The 25,649-nt window shown below is 36.7% G+C and overlaps 1 long non-coding RNA gene across 1 annotated transcript; it reads right to left on the minus strand.

Moving 5' to 3' along the window:
• On the minus strand, positions 1–25,256 carry LOC118005451. Its single transcript, XR_004677830.1, has 4 exons — positions 25,138–25,256; positions 1,517–1,572; positions 273–339; positions 1–150 (listed from the first exon to the last, which is right to left on the minus strand). It is a non-coding gene; the product is annotated as an uncharacterized LOC118005451 (long non-coding RNA).
• Between the last annotated feature and the right edge of the window lie 393 nt (positions 25,257–25,649).

The following is a 25,649-nucleotide window of genomic DNA, read 5'->3' on the forward strand; positions in this document are numbered from 1 at the left end:
GAAATAATCGATTTAATCTTATCACCTTGGTTTGCTGGTGAGAGCAAAGTTTTCTATTCAAAAGTGGAGCTAGCAAAGAACTCAGGTTTCTCACTCCTACTAAAACATTCCTTCCACATTGCAGGACTCTTCAAACTGTAGATCTTGACCCTTTAGTGGGTTATGAGCACAAAACAAAATAGATCAGACTCCTTAACTCAGTAAGGCTTTGTGATTTTCATTTCAGAAATACACGCACATGCTTATACTCATGCACATAACACATTACTTACATGTCTACTGTGACCCAGGACACAAGTACATTTTATTTCCTTGGAATCATTTGATGTCTCTGAGGACCTGGCCAAAAAAGATAAAATATACTACTCAGTACAAAGTGGTGTGGGGTTACAGGAATAAGGGATGAGAGATGTTTTTCAAAACAACTTTTAAATAAACAAAGAGGTACTCATTTTCAATTTTGTTATATGCATCTTTTTAAATGTTTTTTAAGATTACATTTGTGTAAGACTGATGAATCACAGGGCTGTACCTCTGAAACAAATAATTCATTATATGTTAAAAAAAAAAAGCTAGTAGGAAGGGAAAAATGAAGGGGGGGAATCGGAGGGGAGACGAACTATGAGAGACTATGGACTCTGAGAAACAAACTGAGGGTTCTAGAGGGGAGAGGGGTTGGGGGATGGGTTGGCCTGGTGATGGGTATTAAGGAGGGCATGTATTGAATGGAGCACTGGGTGTTATACGCAGACAATGAATCATGGAACACTACATCAAAAACTAATGATGTAATGTATGGTGATTAACATAATAAAATAAAATTTAAAAAAACTACATTTGGAATTCCCAAAGAAACGGTATTTAGCATACATCTAAGGATAGCTATTTGCAGTTATAGAGACTATAATTGAAACTTATATTTATGTAAATTCTGAAGCTTAGCTCTTCATACTATTCCTGCTGCTGTGAATAGTTAATAGTAAAACAGCACATGTCCACTGTGTTTAAGAGAATCAGCTTTGCAGTCAAAATACCTTAGGTTTGAACCAACTTTTACCACTTATTAGTTGTGTACCCTGGGCAGTTGCTTGCACCCTCAACTATAAACTGAGCATAATTGCAGCTCAGAGATGTTGGGGTAATTAGGTGAAATAGAAAATGCAAAGCACTTCCCATAAAATATATACTCAATAAATGGCAGGCTTTTTGAGGCTGTTAAGGACTTTGCCATTCCATGTGCTGTTTTGTTACTATTTGTTTCTATTATTATTAATCTTCTTTCATGCCATGAAGGCTTTGTGGATCTCCGACAAATTCTTGTTTTGAAACTGAATGCATACGATATTTTCTTTTGGACGCTCCATTGAATAGCTCAGTCAGATAATAAGCAAGTATTCAACCTTTTGATGCTTTGCACTGTGATACACACTGTGTGGGACAAAGAGATGTAAATCAAAATGTGTGCAGCTAAAAATATATCAAGAAGAGTGTGCTGACCTCCTTAGCTGAGCCTCACCTCTCAGGTTCACAGTCTATTTTCAGTTGCCACAATCCAAAGTCTGGTCTTCAGTTCTGCAGATACAGAAACTTGATCTCAACAGTTCAGCTAGAGTTCACCAACTCTGGGACACTGACTCACACCAAGCAAACTGTGATAAGAGAATCATTTACCAACTAGATGCCAGTTTATGAATATACAGGGGCTGTATCCCAGTCACAAGAACAGACATCTGCCTTTTTCTTCAATCTAATTATAAATCAGAAAGTTGCCTACAGAGCTTAGCATAAGAACACAGAGAGGTAATATTCTTTAACGGCATTTCCAGTAAGATAGACGAGCTGAAAGTATTGCCTATCCCTGAAGATACTGGGTGCAATGATCAGCATCCATCCTGTATCTGGAAAAATTCTGCCTCCTTGAAATACCTTAGCGCATAGACTGAAAATTTCACATTTGCTATTTTCTTTTAAAATCAGTCGCCATCATTATTACTTCTTTTCTTGCAAAATGTGTTTTAGTAATGTCTCCCTGTGGTGGTGGTAGTATTTAAGACTGCAGTGCTTGCTAAGTTGGAGATACTCAAAAGACACCCAGTTGGAAGGGTAGAGTATGTCATTACAAATGCTATTCCAGAGTTCAGGACAAAGTTGTAGCAAGAGATAGAAGTTTGGGAATTGTCCGTTTACAAATGTCAGCTAGGGTAAGGGGTAAACCATGGGCAATACCAACACTGGGATAGACAGAGAATACCGAGCAGGAAGAATTGGAGTCGTAGATGATCCAGGACAGCCTCCTGAAGAAATCCATCTCAGAAGAGAGTTTCAGTGAAGAGGTAAGTCTGTGTCACTTGTTACAGAAACAACCATCAAGAGTCTGTTACATTTAGAGATTAGAAATGACTGGTATTTGAGAGAATTTTAAATTCATAAAAATAGTAATTATTACTGATCACTAAATTGTTTTGGTGAAGAGATTGAGGAAAATAAGTAGTTTGAGGAGAAGACAAATTAGAGACAGAAAAAGTTATAAAGAGACTGCATGATAATTCCAAAGGAAACAAGGTCCATGGAGAAATTGGGGTAGATGGATGACCTCAAAAGGACAAAGGGGGGCATCTAGGGAAGGAGTGGCTGTGGGTTTTGAAGTTGAATGTCAGTAAAGGCCATCATAGTAGAGGAGAGACTTCACTGTGAGGGTAGGGCATTGGATGGGTCACTGACAGGAAGATTATAGGACAAAAAGAATACAGGGACAGATATGAAGGTTAGGGGATGACAGCAAAGAGGAAGAGGGCAACTAGCAAGACCTAGTTACTAAGACTCTCAAAAAGAGTTGACTAGGCAGTCGAAGGATAATATCAAAAGCAGTGGGGAGCTAGGAGAATACCTATCCCTTCTCTGGTAAGGGTAATAATATAAAAGTGGCCTCTATGGGGAGAAGAATGAGGGAAATATTTTACTGGGTAGTTGTTAGCAGCTTTTGGTAAGAGAAGATTGAGTGTGCAGAAGCTTCCTTTAGAAGGAATTGTGTCTCCAGAACACACAGCAAAAAAGGGGTGAGATGTACAGTCAACAGAGGGTGGAAGTGGGAGGAGGGGGGAATGAAATGGAGAATAACTTTGTGACAAACTTGTACCAAGGAGGTCATACTAGATCATGAGGATAAAGGAGACAAGTTGTAGAAAGATGTCAGAGTGGAAATAACCAATATTTCATTAGGAACTTTGGCAATATGTTTTTCCACATTCTAGACAGATTGTTCAGATTGATGGAACCGGGAAAAAGGAAATAGATTAGCTTTAAGTAGTGATCGAGAGCTTGTGCAGTGTTTTAAAACACGGCTGCAAATTCATTGCCATTTTCTCTAAGAATTGGGATCTATGGTTCTTCTCCTTGATCTGAGAGGGTTTGTGATTGTTTTGACCAACAGAATATGGCAGAAGTGGTACACTATGACTTCTAAGTTATAAAAAGCTACGTAGTTTCCATCTTGTTTGGAATATTCGCTCTTGGAGCTCAAAGGTACTATGCAAGAAGCTAACTACCTTGAGGCCACAAGGCCCTGAAAAGAGGTGTTAGTGGTGTGTGTGAAACAGGGAGAGTGGCAGGTGGTGGAGAGAGTGCACACATGCAAGCGAAAGTGCCTCTATCCATTCAAATCCTATCAGCCCACACACCAGACAAGTACATGGAGAGGACTTTGATTCCAATACCCAATCATTTCAGTCACTCCCAGCTGCTTGATTGAGTCTTCTCAGCTGAGGCCTCAGACATCATAGAGCAAAGACAAACCATCTTTGCTGACATTTGTGTGAGAATCTATACGGAAAATAAAATGGTTATTTATGTGTTCTGGGGCAGTTTGTTACACAGCCATAGGTAATGGCCTAAGACAGACTATAATGCATGTTGCCGAGGTGGTGTCATCTCTCATAGTTACTGCTTTCTTTTGTTCTCAGGTGTGTGTGGCCAGGGTAGGGGTGGAGGTTGGGGTGGGATTGATTTAGGAATATATGGTATATTCTCAACCAGGGATAGTATTCAATTGTATGCACAGGAACAGAGTAATGGATGATTGGTTAAAGTTAGTACCTACTCATGGAAAAATATTTCTCTTATTCTATTCCTTGCCTCCAAAAATAGTGACATGAATATAGAAAGCACTTAAATTGGCACAAAAATTGGTGGTGGTGGTGGTGGTGGTGGTGGCAGTAACATAAGGAGGCAGAAGCATGAAATAATTTGTAGGAAGAAATTACCAGATGTGGTGTGTGAGTACGATGGAGAAGAGAAAAGGAAAAGTCAATGATGACTGAGTTTCCATCTGAAGAATCAGGAATAATGGCATGAATTCTGATGGAAATGAAGGATTGGAGAGGAAAGCAGAGGGGTACAAAACATGAAAATAGTGTGTAAAACTTGAAGACCCCTCTGCAAGAAGTATTCACTTAATTTTTGAGCCTCTCTTCCACGAACCTGGCATAAATTTAATTTCATGTTGTTCAGTTCTCCTGCCCTTGTCCTTGAACTTCTGACTTACATCTATAAAGGAGATGAGTTGTTGAAAGGGCATCTGGTCTACACTGTCACTTCTTAACACTAGCAACTTGTGAGATGGCCTGTGTTATGTGCACACTGCCATTCACAAGAGCCCGTCACTTCTAGTTCGGTGAGCAGGCACCATGCATTTTTTAGGATAAGAGCATCTTACTGTTGGGATCTGGGGCAGGCGCAGGGCTTCCTGTTGAGCTCTCCCAGTCCATTTCTTTAGTTGCACTACAAAACTATTTCTATTCAGGGGTTTTATGCCTTCAGAAAAATGTAAAAGGAAAATCTCAAAACACTAAAAAAAAAGGTAGTAAGGATACAAAAGTATGGATGAAGAATAAATTTTTCTTTTGAGTTTTCTAAATTAAGTTTGGGGCTTGAAGCAAAAATTATCATTTGATTTGGTTCTAAATGTATATAGGGAAAATATTTAAGACGATTATGTTTTAAATGGGGTAATAAGACATAAAGGGAGGTAAGGTTCCTACACTTGAACTGGCAAAATGATGACAGCCGTAAATGGGGAAAGTTATGTTCACATAAGGTAATCGCTACAGCTACAACTAAAAGTATACAAAGTGATATACTAAAAAAAATGTAGATGAAACAAATTCTAAAGAATATTCAAGTAACCCACAGAAATGAAAAAAATATGATAGAATTAATTCCTAAAATATCAATAATTATATTAAATGTAAATGGGTCTAAATACACTAAGCAAAACACACAAATTGACAGACTGGATTAAAAAACAGGGGGATGGGTTAGCCTGGTGATGGGTACTAAAGAGGGCACGTATCGAATGGAGCACTGGGTGTCATACGCAAACAATGAATCATGGAACACTACATCAAAAACTAATGTAATGTATGGTGATTAACAGAACATAATAAAATAAAAAAAACACAACCTAGGTGCGCTTGGGTGGCTCAGGTGGTTAAGTGGCTGCCTTCGGCTCAGGTCGTGATCCCAAGACCCCATGTGGGGCTCCCTGCGCAGCAGAGACTCTGCTTCTCCCTCTCCCTTCCACTCTGCCTACTTGTGCTCTTTCTCTCTGTCAAATAAAAAAAATCTTAAAAAAAAAAAAAAACCACACCCTAACTTTAATCTGCCTATAGGAAACCCACTTCAAATATAACAACATAGGCAAATGAAAGTAAAAGAATGAAGAAAGACATATAAACACAGGAGTAGCCATATTTAATAATAGATTAGAAGAAAGAACAAAGAAAATTGACAGCAAGGGATGTTGTACAATGATAAAAGGGTAAATCCACCAAGGTATGCACCAAAAACAACACTGAAAAATAAGAGATAAATCTAAAAATATAATTGGAGACATCAACATCCCTCTTCCAACAATTAATAAAACTATTAGATGGAATATCAGCAAGGGCATAGAACCCAACAACATGACCAACCAACAGGCTCCAATTGACATTTATAAAACCAATAATAGCAGAATAATAGCAAAACACATACTTTTTTCAAGTGTGCATATCCTGGGTCATACTAGAAACCTCAAAAAATTTAAATTGATATTATATAGAATGTGTTCTCTGACCTCAGTGAAGTCAAACTAGAAATCAATTAGAGAAAGGAAAATAGGAAAATACCTAAGCACTTAGAAATGAATGACATAAGTAATCTATGGGTCAGAGAGGAAATCTCAAGCGAAATTAAAAAAATAGATTGAACTAAATTAAAATAAAAATGCAACACATCAAAATTTGTGGAGAACACAACTAAAAAGCATCTATTAAAAAATTACAGCTAACATACTTAATGCTGAAAGACCAAATGTTTTCTTCCCTAAGATGGGGAACAAGGCAAACTCAGTGCGAAAGCAGTGCTGAGAGGGGAATTTATAACATTAAATTCTTAATTAGAAAATGGAAAAAAAATAAAATTCTGAGCTCCCACCTCAGGAATCTCGAAGAAGAGCCAAAAAGAAAATAAAACCCAAAGCAATCAGAAGGAAACAATAAAGAACAGAAATTAATGAGATATAAGACACAAAATCAATGAAATAAGAGGTCTTTGAAAAGACAATATAAGTGGCAAATCGCTAGCAAAACTGACCAAAAAAATACCAATTATCAATATGATGAATGAAATGAGATATAATTAAAGACAGTGCAGACATTAAAAAAATATGGGAATACCACAGCTTGACACACAATTTGGCAACTTTGATAAACTTCCCCTAAAAATACAAATTTATCACGAAATATCCCATACAAAATGGATCATTTAAATAGCCCTGTAACAATGAAAGTGAGTTTGTAACTTAAACACCCCCCAAAAAGAAATCTCTAGGCCTAGTAGGTCTCACTGGAAAATTCAACTAAATATTTAAAGAAAAATTCACACAAATTCTACAGTTTCTCCCAGAAGACAAAAGAGGAAATATTTAACAGTTTATTATATGAGTGTTACCATGATACCAAAACTAGACAGAGTACAAAAATAAACTATAGACCAATATCCTTGATGAATATAGTCACAAAAATCCTTAACAAAATATTAGCAAATAGAATACAAGAATAAAAAAGTATAAAAATAGAATTATCATAACCAAGTGTGACCTGGGATGCTAGTCAGATTTAATATTTAAAAATATTAAATAATGATTATAAGATTGAAGAAAATCGCACAATCACATCATTGGTGAAGAAAAAGCATTTGAAAAATACAACATATATTCCTGATAGAAATTAGAGAAATAGAAACAGAGGGGAATTTACTCAACTTGATAAAGAGCATCTATTAAAAAACAAAAGACAAACAAAAACTGTAGCTAACATTATACTTAGTGGTGAAAGACTGAATGCTTTTCCCCCAAGAGTGGGAATTAGGCAAAGATTTCTGCTCTTAGCACTCACATTCAACGTAGCACTAGAAGTACAGTTTGGAAGGGAAGTAATAAAACTGTCTCCTTATTTGTAGGGATTATGACTGCCCACACAAAAAAGCCCAAGGAATCTCCAAAATAAAAGTTCTGGAACTATTAAGTGAGTTCAGCAAGGTCACATAAGGGAAGATAAACACTGATACAAGTGTCAATTATATTTCTATATACTAACAATGAACAAGTGGATGCTAAAATTAAAAGTGCAATACCATTTACAATTGCTCAAAAAATTAAATGAAGTAAAATCTATCAAAAACATCTATAGGACTTTTAAGCCTAAAACTACACAATGTTGATGAAAGAAATCAAAGAGCTAAATAAATGAAGAGATATAACAGGTTAATGGATTAAAAGTATAGTAAAGATGTCAATATTCCCCAAACTGATATATAGGTTTAATGCTATTTCTATCAAAATTCCAGCAACAATTTTTATAGGTATAGACAAGATTGTTCTAAAATGTATTTTAAAAGACAAAGGTAGAATAGTTAAGGCAATTGTGAGAAAGAAGAAAAAAGTAGGAGGAATCAATACTATGCAATTACTATATAGCTATAGTAATCAAGACTGGGTACTGTTGGCAGAGGGATAAACATACAGATTAATGGAACTGATTAGAGAATTCTGAAATATAGGAAAATGACCAACTGATTTTGGAAAAAGTTAGAAAAATAATTAAATGGAGGAAAGAGTATTTCCAACAAATAGTGCTAAAGCAATTGGACATCCATGGGCAAGAAATAAAGAAAAGAAAGAAATTGCCCTAAACCTCATAACTTAGAGAAAAGTTAACTCAAAATGGAGCATGAGTTTAAACATAAAACTTGTAACTGTGAAACTTTAGAAAAATCACAGATGAAAACCTTCAAGATCTAGAACTAGGAAAGGTGTTCTAGATGACACCAAAAATGATGATCCATAAAGGAAAAATGGATAAACTGGATTTCATCAATCTAAAACCCAGATATTTTTCAATGAGTAATTGGTTAAACAAATTGTGGTACAACTATTTCATGGAATACTACACAGCAATGTAAAGGAGCAATAACCTGAATGAACTTCCAGAGAATTAGGTTAAGTATAAAATAAATCTCAAAAGGATATATGCTGTATTAGTCCATTTTTACAATTCTTGAGAAATAGAGAATAGATTAGCAGTTGCCAAGGATTAAGGAAGAAGTAGGCGAGGGTGGGAAGTAGATGTAGCTATACAATGGTAACAAGAGATTTTGTAGTGATGGAAATGTTATGCATCGTGACTGTGTTAATGTCAATATCCTGGTTGGGAAACTCTACTATAGTTTTTCACAATTTACCATTAGTAGAAACTGGGTAAAAGATATATGGAATCTCTTTGTATTATTTCTCAACAACTCCATGTGAATCTATATCTCAAAATAAAAAAGTTAAATTAAAAATAGAATGAGACTAGGCATACCTAGAAATAAATATCCATCAACAGATGAATGACAAAACAAATTGTGATAGATCCTTACAATGGAATGCTATTCAGCAGCAAAAAAGAACAATCTACTAATACATACTACATGTATAAATCTCAAAAATGCTACACTGAGAAAAGAAGCCAGATCTAAGAGTACATTCTAGATTATGTATATGAAATTCTGGAACAGGCATAACTAACCTAGAGTAACAAAGAACAGATTGGTAATTGCCCAGGGCCAGAACTGTGTACAGATGAGGAAATGACTGCAAAGTTGCAGAAGGGGATTCTTAGGGGGATGTGTTTGATGCCAGGATTGCAGTGTGTGTTGCAGGTATCGAAGTTTGTCAGTACTTATCAAACTGTACACTTAAAAGGAATACATTTTTGGGGGGCACCTGGGTGGCTCAATGGGTTAAGAGGCTGACTCTTCATTTATATTCAGGTCATGATCTCAGGGTCATGAGATCAAGCCCTATGTGGGGCTCTGTGATGAATCTGCTTGTCCCTCTCCCATCCCCTCTGCCCCTCCCCCTGCTTACGTGCTTGTGCTCTCTAAAATAAATAAGTAAATAAAATCTATTCAAAAAGTACATTTTGGGGGTGCCTGGGTGGCTCAGTCAGTTACGTGTCTCCTTTCAGCTCAGGTCATGATCTCAGGGTCCTGGGATCGAGCCCCACATTGGGCTACCTGCTGAGCAGGGAAGTTTGCCTCTCCCTCTCCATATGCCTCTCCCCCCGCTCATGCGCTCTCTCACTCTCTCAAATAAATAAAATCTTTTTTTAAAAAAGTACATTTTGTTGTATGCATATTATTCAGTAAAGGTCTATTTAAAGAAAAAGGTCTATTTAAATGAATAAAATTGAGAAATTAGAGTTGATACTATAATTTTTGTTGTTGTTGTTTAAGTTAGAAGCTGTAGCAAAAGAGAAATACTCTCAGGAATGTCATTCTAAGACAGGACTCTGCTCATCAAATGCCTGGTAGGTACGAAAAAGACTAGACTTTGCATACATTTCTCTTTCCCATCTTTCCCTAATCTCCCTTGGCCGGGCCGAGGAAGAGAAGTGAGTTACCATGTAGCTCAGACATAGAGGAATCCAGTCACCAGATGGGCCATACAAGATGGAAATTCATCTTATCGATGAGGTGAAGATGAGGAAAATCACAGCATAAGGCCAAGGCTGTGATATGAATGCTTAACAAATTGGGAGCCAATATTCTGTAGTGTTTCAGAGTGAGACTCAATTGGATTCAAATCCCAGAACAATTATTAAGCATGAGAAATTAGGCAAGATACTTAACGTTTCTGAGCCTCAGTTTTCTCAAAAAAATTCCAAAAAATAGCGTTGGTAATTCCAATCTCGTGTTACTGTGGGGTATAAACGAGGTGATTTGTGTGAAACTCTTTGTAAACTGCCTGGCATGTAAGTAACTGCTCAATGAATGAAGAATGCTGGAGTGTAGGGCTGAGGATCTGGGAAAGAAGTGGGACAGGGCCTGAGGAGCTCAACAGAATCAGCTGCAGGGGGTGGGGCTGGAATGTGAGAGGCCTGGAGTCCAACTTAAAGGACTCAGCTGAGGAGGCCAAGACAGACTAACCGGGGAAGCAAAGAGGAAAGGGGAACATATGATGTCTAAGAAACCCAGAAGGAAATAGTGATGAGCAGGAGCAAATGAGGGAAAAGAATGAGCATGGAGGGAGGCAAGAGTGGTAGGCTTAGCAGTAAGGAGGTGATTAGAGTGGAGGGGAAGAAAGCCAGAGGGCAGAGTCAAGGAGGAAATGTGAAGGAATATTGTGTTCTCAGGAACAAATCAAGAGAACCAGTTGCTCTGAAAGATCAAGTAGCAAAATGTAGTGATTCTGAAGTGTGAGGTCGTTGAGTATGTGTCTCTGTTTATATTGTTGTTGTTGTTCAAGTCTCAACTCTGAAAGAACAAGCAGACCCTGGTTGCCAGGATGTATTACTCTTGCTCCTTCCAAATCCAGTTCTGGCAAGCGCAGTCATTCCCCATGGTATTCCTGTTAGCATTCATACAGTGCTCATTAGGACTTGAAATCTTTTCAGCCTTGTCAAATTCCATTATATGGCACAACAAATCTTAACTTGTAGATTCTAGTGTTTCTTTTCACATCAATTAAGTTTTAAAATCAACTACCGAGACAAAGAAAAACAAATACCGTATGATTTCACGTAAATGCGAAGTCTAAAAAACAACAAATGAACAAACAAAACAGGAACAGACTCAGAAATACAGAGGACAAACTGGTGGTTGCAGAGGGTAGGAGGCAGGCGAAATAGGTGAAGGGGATTAAAACTAAAACTGTCACTTAGAAAATAAGTCATGGGGCACCTGGGTGGCTCAGTTGGTTAAGCGACTGCCTTCGGCTCGGGTCATGATCCTGGAGTCCCGGGATCGAGTCCCGCATCGGGCTCCCTGCTCGGCGGGGGGTCTGCTTCTCCCTCTCCCGCTCCCCCCTCTTGTGCTCTGTCTCTAAAATAAATAAATAAAATCTTAAAAAAAAAAAAAAGAATTTCTCCCAGGTTTATGCTTTAAAAATCCTTGTTCTTGGGGCGCCTGGGTGGCTCAGTCAGTTAAGCGACTGCCTTCGGCTCGGGTCACGATCCTGGAGTCCCGGGATCGAGTCCCGCATCGGGCTCCCTGCTCGGCAGGGAGTCTGCTTCTCCCTCTGACCCTCCCCCCTCTCATGTGCTCTCTCTCATTCTCTCTCACATAAATAGATAAATAAATAAATAAATAAATAAATAAATAAATAAATAAATAAATAAATAAAATAAGTCATGGAGATGTTAACTACAGCATAGGAAATATAGTCAATAATATTCTAATAACTAGTATGGTGACAAATGGTAACTACACCTATCCTGGTTATCATTTCATAAAGTATATAAATGTTGGATAATTGTGTTGTACACCTGAAACTAATATAGTATTGTAGGTCCACACTTCAATCAAAGAGCAAAACAAACCATACCACAATTTTAAAATCCAAAAAAATAAAATCAACTGCCAAAAGTAATAGTATTTTTTGTGCTCTTATATTGAGTTTTTTCGTAATAAGAAAATTATCACTTTATTAGGTGTTTTGCAATTAAAGAAGTATACCCTCCTTGTACATTTCAAAAAAAAAAAACCCAGATAATTGAAATAACAATACTGGGTTTTTCAATTCATTTGCATGTAAATTTATAAATTGTTTCAGCTAGTCCATTGTTTTCTATATATTTACTTCACATCAAAAACATCCAAACAGGGGCTCCTGGGTGGGTTAAGCATCTGCCTTCTGCTCAGGTCATGATCTCAGGGTCCTGGGATGGAGCCCCAGGTCTGCTTCTCCCTCTCCCTCTGTCGCTACCCCCTGCTCATGCTCTCTCTCTCAAATAAATTAAAAAACAAAACAAACATCCAAACATTCCTTTCAATCTACCAGCAGAGCAAGTAAATAAAATAATAGTATTTAATACTACAAATATCTAGACATTCAAAACTACTCTCTTTGATGAAAACAAATATTTGGGTGCAAAACTGGAGTTGATCATAATTATATGCAAGTAATAGTTCTATGAAACAGCCAATTATACCACTTGAGCAATGTGAATTTCCCACAATACATTTAGTTCCATATTGCTACAACTGCGTCTTCCAATATTACTTGAAATATAGTCTGCCTTTGTCATGAGAAGTACCCTGAAGTAATTTTTGCTTTTAACTTTTTTTCTTAAACAATTCTTAAAATACTACATTACCACCCAACAGCAGCAGACTATTTTCTTCAGGACAACTTGTAATATGAAACTAAAACAACTTTATAGTTTCCAAATCTATAGCAAATACGAAGAGCTCACATGATATTTTAGTTTTGTTGACAATTATATTTTATGTCATTTAAAAAAATCTATCAAATTCTCTGAACATTAATGTATCTCAGGGATCTCTTTGACCTTTTGGGGAAATACAATATATTTTCTTAAAAATTAATAATTATACTTGACATCTATTTGCTTAAGGGCCTATATAATTTTACCAGTGATATCTATAATTTTCCCTGATTTTCAACATGATTCTTCCTTGAAAAATATTGCAGAAAGGTGAGGAAATTAAACTACATTTTAAAGAAAAAATTATGTGTACACCTGAAACTAATATATGTCAACTATACTTCAATTAAACATGTTTTTATTTTTTAAAAAAATTTCAAAAAAGAAAAATTGTTTTAAAAATAGGGAATATCCCAAATTCAACAAAGTATATCGAGTGCATGCTGAGACATGAGGAGATCAGAACTTGAGTGGGCACCATTATGAATGGCTAGAAAAATATTTAGGAGGCATGATCAGTAGGGTTCATTGAATGTGTAGGGGATGAGGAAGAGGGAACAGTGTAGACCTCATATAACTTCCAAATTTCTAGCTTGAGCAATGGATGGGGTGAATGGAGGGGCCATCCCAGGCCTGGGAAAAGGGATAGGGAAATTGCTCTTTTGATTAATTGGGTCTAAAAGTAGAGTTCTAATAAATATGATTTTGTATTTTCTAGCCCACTCATTTGCTTTTATTTAAAGGTATTTTTTTTTAAGATTTTATTTATTTATTTGAGAGACAGAGAGCACAAAGCAGGGGGAGAGGGAGAAGCAGGCCCCCAGCTGAGCAGGGAGCCCGATGCGGGGCTTGATCCCAAGACCCTGGGATCATGACTTGAGCCGAAGGCAGACGCTTAACCGACTGAGCCACCAGGCGCCCCTTTAAAGGTATCTTTTTATGAATAGAGCAAGATTTAAATATTCTGAAGAAATACTGGTTAGAGGGCAACTGAAATTGTCATAGGATTGCTAAATATAATTGCTAGACTCATCTGGTTCAGAATGGGACCAAGTGTCCAATTTTGTCAAGAAAAAGAATCATCTTTTATGCTTTAAACAGATTTTGAGTGCTTACTGTGTATCAGGCATAATTGGAGGAGTTGGGGGCATAGTAGTGACAGAACAGACACAATCTCCACTCTCATTGTGTTTATAATTGACTGCAAAAACGTAAATGATGAGTAGAAGGCAATGAAGATAAATTCATCTCAAATCATTACAAGTGTTATGAAGAAAACAAAACATGGTAAGGAACATAGTAAGGACAGAGTGACTCGAGTGGGGAAGGAGAATATGACATATGCCTCTGAAGGGGTGGCATTTGACCTGAGCCTTGCGCGATGAAGCCAGCTGTGGAGAAATGGGGAAAGACCTCTTAGGGAGTGGACTCCAGACTTCCTATACAGGGCAGCAATCTGGTTGGAAGAAATCTGAGGGGACTTCTTTAGACATTTGCATAGAAAACACTCTATTTTCTTACAAAACATATTAATTTGAGATAGAAGGAGCGGATACCAAAAAAAAAAAAAAAGCCCACAGAACAGGTGACTGAGTGTACCTCTTTATATGCATCAAACCACACTTTGGACTACCAACAGTCAAAACAGAAAGAATAGCACAAATAAAGGCATAAAGGCAGAAATGAGCTTGGCTCTCTCAGGGGCTAGAACCTATAAAGAAACAGAGGAATGGGTAATAAGAAATGAGCTCAGGGAGAAGGGCTGGGGGAGCATGTCATGCTTGGCCTGGTAGACAACAAAGAGGATTAGAGGGTCTAAGCAGAGAGATGATGGGGGTGTGATTTCTGTTTTATAATATTAAATTCTCAACTCATCATCTGGTATAATTACTATTAGTAGTAGTCACTGATAGAAAAAGAGTACATTTAGAAAGAAAAGTGCACAATTTTGTTGTTATACTTTCAATCTTTTTATGTAAAATACTCATTGTCTCAAAATGGACTCAAAACGGCATTTGCTGATGCTGAATGTTGTACCCTAACTCATGTTCTGGAGAGATGTTCTGTTTGTCACCCGTGTAATAATACTCAAGATTTGTTGAACTTCTGATTAAAGATAACTGGTATAGGTAAGTTGGAAAAACAGACAAATTTTATGGTGGGTGAAGCTATGTATTTGCCTTAAGACACTAGTAATTTTCTTTCATTAACGGTACCAAATATCTGATGATGTTGAAGCATTTTCTTTGGGGCAGGGTAGGAATATTAGATTTTACAATTGTTTCTTGACTTTTACACAAATATGGGAAAATCTCTCATCTGCCCTAACAATTTCTACTCATATGTACAAATAGAGGGATGAATTTCCTAAGAATGTCATGATGGTTTTCTTACATAAAATTGGAAAAATGTATAATTATTTTTAAGTTACATAATCTATAACAAGTGAAAATATGATCATTAAAAGCAAGAGCTTTTTTTTTTCTTTCATTCTTTCTTGAAAAACCCAAGCTCAAGGGCTTTTAGGGTGGAACAAATGTTTAATACCAGGTACTTGAATTAACTGATTGATTAGACCATTGATTCATTCTATAATTACATACCACTTTTTTTTGGATGATATGTAGGAAAAAAGAATAATTATTAAATGTATTATCTGTATAATCAAATTGTTTACAGCCTAGTTGATGAAACAAAGCAAGAACAAAAAATGTTTATAAGCAGGAGAACTGATATGAGGCAGCAGAAGAGATATCACAAGGCAGTATAGGTTTGGAATGCCAGAGAACACTATGGATCATTCAGGATGGTGGGAGCCTTAGAAAGTTGAGTTCACTTGGTTGGCCTCCCTCCTGTCTGGACATTTTCTCAAAGTGTACAGACAGGTTTCTTCAACAGTATACACCCAACTAAGGTCAGATCAGGGTTGAAGTTTACATTTGAACAGCAGAAAATGTACAGGTCTTAAATTGGTTGCACCATGGCAGTTCTATAGCCTTAAAAGGGAATGTTTTTACCCCATAATCAAAAAAGATCTTTCATTTATTCCATGCTCTATTATTTTCTTTAGTGAACAGACACTTTAAATTGCATACTTGTAAGGCTTCTGAAAGAAGCCTTTCAGAAATCCATCATAGTCTTCTTTCCTTCGAATGACTAGATCCTCCCTCAGTGTTCTTTCCTGCCGACTCAGGAGGTATCCAGAGACAAGTGCTAAGATGATTTATTTAAAAGAAATTTTAAAGCAATTTATGACCAGTGTGCTCAAATAGAGGTATGAATTGTCTAAGAGTAGCTTGATGCATTTTTTAAGTTGCAGAATTTTAAAGCCACACAATTTTTTGTAAAATTATAATTTGGGCTCTTTTTTCTTTTCCTATCCTCCTCCAACAACTTAGTCCTAAAGCTCTTAGGTAGAGAAGAGTAAGGTAGGCATCTGTGCCAGTGGCCCAGATGAGCGTACTAGAGCCCCAGCAGGCTGAGGACATTTGCTCTGTAGGAAGGCAGCAGAGAGTAGGGTGTAAAACCCTAAGGAGGGTGAGGACGGTGTACATAGGAATGGTTCTCCCTGCACGGCCCAATCGGGATCAATATAGATATCAAAATAAACAACAAAGGTAGGGACCAACTACAACCCACTGAATAATATAGGAAACCATGAGTCCATTCAGGTACAAATAAACGAATAAATTGAAAGTTTGGTGAGGAATGGGATAGTAAGACAGTTTCAAAGTACCAGCTCACAACACACTTACTGATTACTACAAGGAGAATGAACTTTATGTGAAGTTTTGCAGAATCAAGCTTAATATAGTGATCAAGGTGAGCTTCTTTAATAGTGGAACTAATCAAAATTGTGTGCCATCTGATAGAATACAACAAGAACACAACATTACTTCTGTGATATTCCTGCCAAAGATGCACAATCTAAATCTAATCATGAGGAATCATCAGACAAACCCAAATTAAGAGCATTCTACAAAATAGCTGGCCTTTAAATTTCAAGCGTCAAGATCTGGATAGTCAAAGAAAGACTGAGAAGATTGTTTCGGGGGAAAGAGACTAAAAAGACCTGACAACTATATGTATCTTGTGATTCTAAGCTGGAGCCTTTTATTACAAAATCATTATTGGGACAATTGGTAAAGTCTAAATGGGGTCTGACAAGTAAGTGTTAGTGATATATTTGTGGTAATTCCTTGAATCCAATGGCTGCATTTTAGTTGTGTAGGAAAACGTCCTTGTTTGTAAGAAATACACATCACAGTGTTCTGGGATGATGGGAATGGTTGTCCTAAATGGTTCAGGAAAATAAAGTTTCTTGTATTTTTCCTTTCAACTGTAAGTTTGAGATTATCTTAAGAATTATAATTTAAATTTGCTTTTACAATCAATAATAATCTTTTAATTGTAATCATATATACTGTTATAAATATATAATTAAATTAGATAATCCATCTGGCATTGTAAAGCATTTTGTCAGATCACCTGAAAAATAACAATACAGACTGTCACTGGGGTTTTTTTAGTATTCATATGGGTATGTAACATATTCTTTTTGCATTTAAAGAAAGGAGGGAAATGTCTTAGTGATTAAGTCTATTGTAAGAGAAAATAGGATGATTTATTTTTAGTATTGTAAGTCCAAAGCATGTGATTTTTTCCCCCAGATAACAGAACAATAGATGCAGTCTTATAATTCAAAAGAAGTCATTTTTACTCATTAAAGAAATCAGAGCCAGATAAGACATATCTTTTGCAACCTTGGTTAATTTACCTGACTAATCCAATTTTATAAATTAATTTTATAATTTATTCTATAACTTTAAACTTTCTATGGTGAGCACTGTGAATTGTGTAAGACTGATGAATCACAGACCTGTACCCCCGAAACAAATATATGTTAAATTAAAAAAAAATTACATAGAAATTTAACTAAATTGGACCTGTGATAAAAGTATCTACCAAGAGTCTGAAATAAAAAAAATTAACCCCAAATCAGAAGTAATAAGAACAGCATTAAGTGGTCATAAGTGAAAGGATATTTCCCTGTAAATAGATACATATGTAGATGTGCATATGCAGGCATATATGTAGATATCTACATATTTTTAATATAATGCTCACAACACTATGTATTAGGTATTATTATTAGACTTATATAATAAGTAAAATAAGTAAACTGATATATTTATAATATTAATATATATAATTATAATAATAAATAAGTATAATAAGTAAACTGGAGTCTAAAAGGTTACATAGTCATACGAGTTGTTAAGTGAAAGGCATAAGTTGTCTTGGGAAAGTGTATCCCAACTATCCATGCTTATAAATCTCTTTACTAACTAGCCTTCTGAGATAGGTATGGCTGTCCCTAAATTGCCCAGGACCCAGTGCAATTATGCTTCTAAAACCACTGTACCCTGCTACTCCCAAATATTAGTGTTTCTAAGAAATCTAGTTAAAAGCTATATCTAAAGAAACTCCAAGTAGAAAGAAGTAATGCAAAGTCAACACCAAACCTCTTATAGGTGGAGATATGAAATAACTCATTTGAGGGGTGGTAGGAATAATGGGTCGATTGTATTCATCTGAACCTTAAGTCTTTTTGACACAAATGCACTTAATATATCATTTCCCCCAATTAACAGCCTACCTGATTCACTGCCCTAACCCCCAACTGAAGTCCCACAGGAAGGGACCCAAGCTAATTCTCATCTCCTCCCACCCACCCTAATTACCATAGTCATCTGCATTTACATTGACTGGGGGAAAAGGCAATGACTAAGAGAAACATTGATTATCTTTGCAATTTCAAGTCCAATCTGATTTAGAAACTACATATCAGTTTAACTTGAAGTAGGCTAAGAATGAAATAGAATTCTATGTTATGGCCTATATCTAGAAATTCAAGTATCAGTAATTGATGGCTTATATTTTAAAATAAACTTTCTTGGGTTATTATTCCTATCTTAAGTGTAAATTTGCTGTGATAAGTGTTTTTTATAAAGTTCAGAATTTTATTTTACTAATCAGGGGGGAAAAAGTACTTTATAGACTGAATGTATCCCCCCCCCAAATTCATATGTTGAAGCTGAATACCCTATAGAACTATCTTTGGAGCCAAGGCTTTTAGGTAGAAATTAAGATTAAATGAATTCATAAGGATGGGGTCCTAATTCAATAGAATTGTAGACCTGATAAGAAGAGGAAGAGATTCCTCTCGCTCTCTCTCTCTTTCACAGGCACATGCCAAGGAAAGGCCATGTTAACACACAGTGAGAAGGTGGCCATCTGCAAACCAGGAAAAGAGTTTTCTTCAGAATCCAACCATGCCCGCTGATTTCAGACTTCCAGCCTCCAGAACCATGAGAAAATAAATTTCTGTTAAGACACTTAGTCTGCAGCATTTTATACGGCACCCCAAGTTAAGTAAGACAGTTCCCAAAACGACTTCAACTTATAGAGATAAATTCTCTGCAATTGTATTCAATTCCTAGTTTCACTCTCAAAAGCTACTGAGATCATTACTTCTCTTACAGAATCTCCATATTCTTTATTCTGTTTCATAACAAGAAACTTACATCTACTTCCCTTTGAAAGAATTGACACAAATTGCTATTAGAAACATATCTGATGCAAAATACCTTCATAGGTGCCGTAGTTAAGGAGCTGTGCAGTATTTCAGAAGGATGGTTTTAAAGCTTAGAAAACAGGAGCTACATCTGATCTAGTAAGTGAATTAGCAAGATGCTAATACGATTAGAGAGGGGATATGACTGATCCAGTCACAACTAAAGAGAGGGCTGGCGAAGTTCCCTTCCAACACAGAACATCTTGGATTCTGATTCACAGACGTGCAGTTTGGGAAGTGGGTCATTTCTTCAGGCTAAGTTAGTATGCCAACTGAGTAATTATTACTCAAGTATAATAAAAATGACCAAAAAAAAAAAAAAGTCCTCATGAGACTCTAAGATTAAGCAACTGACAAGGTCTATGACTAACAGTATAGACAATGTGGGGATGGTTGTTAGGGTGAAATGCTCTGTGCCCGATGCCCAAATTAGAATCCCAGCTTAGTTAGAATCCCCCTTCTAGCTATTAACCTGAGGCAACTTTTCTGAGCTTCAGTTTCCTCACCTGCAAAATGGGATGATAATATGTCCGACTAAGGAGGAAATGAGTAAATCCATGTAAAGCCCTTGAAAAAGTCCCTTGCATATAGCACTCAATGAGCATTAGCTATAGAAACAGTAGGACCAACTCTGCATGTGAGTGCCTACATACAGAAAACCTGAAACAATTTTGCTTTACAAATTACATATAATCAGCTTTATAAATTTGTGTAATTGTAGAAAATTATGTTCCTACTTCTATAGCTAAAGAGCTATTCCTGTTCTTTAAGTGATTTTTGAAAATGGAGTATTAAGGTAGGATGTTGTGCTGGCTGGTCTCCATTTACCCTTCTAGAACCATTCGCCACTCTTCCCTGCCTTATTATACCCCAGGGGATTGACCTCTACTCTCTTCACACCTGGTGTCCTGCTCTCTGCTCCCTGTGAGTTTGGCCAGTGGAGGCCCTGATAGGAGACTGGAGGTTGGTAGGAGAGAAGGATCAGAGTGTATTCCTCCCCCTTCCCCACTTCCTCCCTCATCCTCTCCCCTTTTACTTCCCCCTCCCAAGTTCCTCCCTCCCCAGCCAAGATTTTAGTTGTGTATGTGTTCCTCCATGTAAGAGGCAGCCCCCTCACATGTCCAACACCTGGTCTGTATACTTTCCTTCTCCTTGCCCCTTCTGACTTAGGGGTGGTAACACCATTCCACTGTTCCTAGTTCCTAAGTAAGGTGGCTTCACCATCCCTTGCTCCGTGTCATTTTTATTAAACATTATTCAATGATTGTTTTCCATCTGCTGTGGGTTCTGACTGATATGGATACTTTTAATTTAGTTATATATTTATCTAATTTGATAGTGCTCTTGGAGGTCACCTTTAATTGTCCTGTTTCTAAGTTGCATATTTTAAATCACACTGTCTATTTAGAATCATCAAATAAATTAACTGGAAACTTTCATAAAGCTCAGATATTTTAGTATTTGCTCTAATACAGGAATTCTGTGCATTACAAAGATTTTTAAAAAAATTATAGTTATATAATGTGCTAGTATCACTTAAGAATAAGTCTGGATACTGACCAATTGACTAAAGTTCAATTCTGTTTTTTTCTTTTTTCTTTTTTTTTTTAAGTAGGCTCCATGCCCAGCATGGAACCCAATACGGGGCTTGAACTCAAAACCCTGAGATCAATTCCTGAGTTGAGGGGTGCCTGGGTGGGGCTCAGTTGGCTAACTGTCCAACTCTTGATTAAGGCTCAGGTCATGATCTCAGGGTCATGATATCAAGCCCCAAGTTGGGCTCTGTGCTTGGCATGGGACCTGCTTGTCCCTCTCCCTCTGCTCCTCCCCCTGCTCTCTCTCTTTCTCTCAAATAAATAAATAAAATCTAAAAAAAAAAAAAAAGACCTGAGCTGAGATCAAGAGTCAGATGCTTAACCAACTGAGTCACCCAGGAACCCCTGACTTAAAGTCAGTTCTAAAACAGAATGTCAGAAACATAAGCAAGACCTAAAAATGGGAGTATAGCACACTCTTTTGTCCTGTCATGAAGGTTAAAAAAACCAAAATGGCTCACCCAATTATTGGTACTATCATGGATGGCATGTAACTCATATATCTATAATCTCATTATAAGTAAATTAGCCCAGTCAATTCTTGGGTATTCTTCATCTGAAGATGTAGCTTGTACAATATTAGTAGCTAAGCATTTTGGATTTAAGAGACGGTAAAGTGGCAGATTAATTAACTTTGTCCTATTCTGACGCCAAGAACCTGAATTATTACCATCCTAGAAAACTGAAGCAAACACACTGATTGGAGGAAATGGTATAAAACCCAAGGATAGCCTCTGTAAGAATGTGACTCATCAAACTCATCAAACTCATGGTTTGAATTCTTCTACAGGATATTTAACAAAATCTCAGAAGAGAGACTAGAGCTATGGTATTTAACAAGTGCATACCACTTTGGCTGTGTTCTTACCCCACCCTTGCCATGCTATCCGTCTACTAAAAATGGATAGAAAACAAAATCTCTCTCAAACAGTAGCTAGACGGACAAAAGACACTTGGTTCAGCACTACTAGGAAGAATCATGAATATACTCACATTCCAGCAAGAAAAAAGGAGAAATAGAACTGCTTAATTATGAGCAATGTGAAATGCCATGGCAAATATGCAAACATATTGAAGCAAAACAAATGTGTAGAGAAGAGGAAGAAAGAAAGGAATGTAACTTTCAAAGGAAAGATAAAGACCTTAAATGTAAAATTAAAAAAAAAAAATACCTCAAAGCACAAGAAAATTCATCACAATGATCTCACCTTAGAGAATAATAAGAACATGAATTCAAGAGCTCAAAGATAAGAGGATGAACAATAAAAATTGAGAAAAAGGGGGAGGTTGTAGATTTAGGAAAACGAGAAGACTACGAATATAATCACAGAAATAATTAAATTAAAGAAGGCCAAGTATAAAATAGAATTTACTAAAAATTGAAATACTGACCTAGAGGAAAGATTTGAGATAATTATAATAAATGCATATTGAAAGAGACAAATAAAGAGATCACAGGAGGGCTAATAGTTATTGAGGACAAAGAAAATCCAACATAAGGATATATAGCACTCTTGAGATAAGGAATCTGAACAAAGAAATGCACATGTATCCAAACATATAAGGAATTTTTCCTAAAATGAATTCACTGAATCTCTCTCTCCATCTGTACACACAATGGGAACAGTGTTCACCAAAATGTAATGACGAATACCGCCAAATGGCCAAATTTGGAGTGATTTTAAAACATTTGTCATTTTCACTTTTCTAATATTTAAGGTAAATATGTTTCATCTTATTACAAAAAGAACAGAACTGGTTTGCCTAAAAAAGTAGGTGATATATTGAAGCAGACAGTTTCAGTGCCCACGCATTTCCCTTCAACCTTCCTGTGTGCTCCAGCCGACTCCCTACTGCCAGTACTCGCTTTTCTGTGCCTAAATGTCATCTCCCGCAGCAGGGGAAGCCCACTGTGTGCCTGTTCACATTGAGTGTGACCCAGGAGTGCTGAGAAACTGACATCCACCCCCAGCAGCCCTAAATCCAGCCCCCTTGGACTTCAGGTCAGACCTGTATTTTGTATCATTTCCTAGGATTTCTCTAAAAGATCAACTCCAGTTACTCACCATAGAAGCAGACTAAATAGTGTGCTCTGTTCTGGCTGCTTTCCCTTTCCTCATTGTCCCACTGCCCTGTTGATGTCCTGTACTCACCTCAAATAAAAGATTTGCATTCAAATTGTTGTTTTAGGATCTTTTGGAAGAGCCCAAATTTTTATGTACATCATGTGCAAATAAAATAATAAACACTAGAATTTCAAAAGTGCCCAAAATGATTCTGGATGGTAAGGTTGTTTTTCATAGTTTTTCTTCATTGAATGTTTAAAATTGTTCAATTATAAAGAAAAAAACTATAAATAAAAAGGGAAGCAAACATTAAAGGAAAACATTAAAGCAGGCATTATCACTGCATATTAGAAACCAATGTCCATAACTAAGCAACATCCTAAAATATCAGCACATTCTGCCACATAAAACCATTTCCATTGTGCAAAATAAATTTTACAAGACAAATCTGGAAAGTAGGTACCATTGTACCTAGGTCTGTATCTGCTTTCCTAGTTTCCTATCTTCCCCTGTCAACCATTTTGATTCTGTTATTCTTTTCAGCATTGTACTTTCACATTACTGTACTATCACATCTACTTCTGTGCTTATTAGTGCATTGTTTGTATCAATAAGGTCTATTTTTAAAAGCAACCTCTACGGAACCATAAAGTAGGAGACTAGTAAAAAATCATGAATCCTATTTATTCCAAATCAATAATTTTACAAATTATAGCCAGAATCACAACGGGATTCATTCAAGTTCAGCTGTTTAAGAGCAACTAGGGGGGCGCCTGGATGGTACAGTTGGTTAACCATCTGACTCTTGGTTTCAGTTCAGGTCCTGATCTCAGGGTCATGAGTTTGAGCCTTGCCACCAGCTCCACACTCAGCACGGAGTCTGTTTAAGACTCTCTCTCTCTCCCCACCCCTGCCCCTCCCCCCGTGTTCATTCATGCTCTCAATTAATTAATGCAATTAGGAACAGAACGAAACCAGGTCACCTGAATTCTAGTCCAGTTATTTCTAAAACTCTTCTTCATTCAAAATGTCCTTCTAAACCTATTTCCTTAACCAGGTGCTGGTAAACAATGACGTGAGGTTGATAGCGAACAGGCAGGAAGCAAGTAAAAGGTGATCGGAGGCAAAAGCAGTAGATAGACCTTAAAAAGGTAAAGATTACAATGTCCTACTTCGGATTTGATATGATTCACTGATTGCTGCTAGATGGAAATGGGTATGTCTGGGATGGACAGAAGGGGAAGGATGACGCAATGAGTAGCAAGTCTGAGCAGGGCTAAACCAAGCACATCTATCCACGTCTGACCAGTTTCTCTTCTAGGGTAAGGTTTAGTTGCAGTTCTTGCCACAACTCCCCTTCCTCTTTTGTCCCAGAAGTTCAAGGCTCTGTAGTTTAAAAAACAAAAAACAAAAAACAACCCTTTAAGCTTTCAGATATTTTGAAATAAATTTCAAAGGACAAATACTTCTTCCATAATCCTAATGTCATTCTGAAGTTGGAGTCTTCATAGGTAATTGCTGGCAAATTTAGAATGGGAAAACAAAATCACAGCTCTCAGTGTTTCTGAAAGACAGAGAAAGGCTAAAATTAAATTATCTCCCATTAATGAATTTTTGTGTATTTTGGATGCTGGACTTTTATCTATTTTTTTTCAGAAGAAAAGTAGACAAACAAAAATAATAATTATGTGAGATTTAAGGTCAAAGTCACAAAAGTTCACATATGATAGTGGCATATTTATTTTTTTAATTTTTAAATTTTTATATATATAGTGGCATACTTACAGTTTGCTCCCTGTCACAGTCTTCTAAAGCTAAACTTTGAAATCAAAGTTCTCATGGCATGTATTCATGGGTTAGGCTCATAAATTGAATCACGTATTATGTACATGCCACAATGCTAGTCAACATGGGCAGTTTAGAGATTATAAAACACTAAGAGATAGGAGTTTATACTGTATTTGGTGAAGAATATAGTTAGCATAACAAAAATCAAAATAAATGGTATTTGGAGGATGAGCTTTGTTAACAAACTCAAACCTTTGCTTTGTTAACAAACTCAAACCTTTGCTTTGTTAACAAACTCAAACCTTCATGCTGGAGTCAGCCACATCGTCTGATCACACGCAATGCACTTCGTATCCTTCCTGTTTCTCTTGAGTTTTTTTAAATGCTTTGTTTTAAAGTTCCAGTCTTCATTTGACCCTGTTGTTAGAGTTAAGGGAAGAAGAGGAAAATCCATCTTCAGGCAAAAAACATTAATGGAAGACAATCCCTTATGAGGTCCCCATTCTGTTGGCTGTAATCCATATAAGATTTTTTCTGATAAAGTAAATGACTGCTGGTCAGACCTCAGAACTTCAAGTCCATATTCACACCTTTCAGGCAAAGTTTTTCTTCCTTTCCTCACCTTGAGAAATCTGGGTTTGCTTCTAATGAACTAACTATAAATATTTCTATTAAAATAAATGCCTAGTGTGAATACAGAGAAAGAAGGGATTACTTTTAACTGGAGAGTCAGATGAGGAAGGTTTATCAAAGGATTCAACATTTGAGCTCAGGCTTAAAGAAGAATTCCTACAATGAGAATGTGGGAGGGACA

The sequence above is a fragment of the Mirounga leonina genome, unplaced genomic scaffold (genome assembly GCF_011800145.1).
Source record: "Mirounga leonina isolate KUSES-001 unplaced genomic scaffold, KU_Mleo_1.0 Mir_115, whole genome shotgun sequence".
NCBI lineage: Eukaryota > Metazoa > Chordata > Mammalia > Carnivora > Phocidae > Mirounga > Mirounga leonina.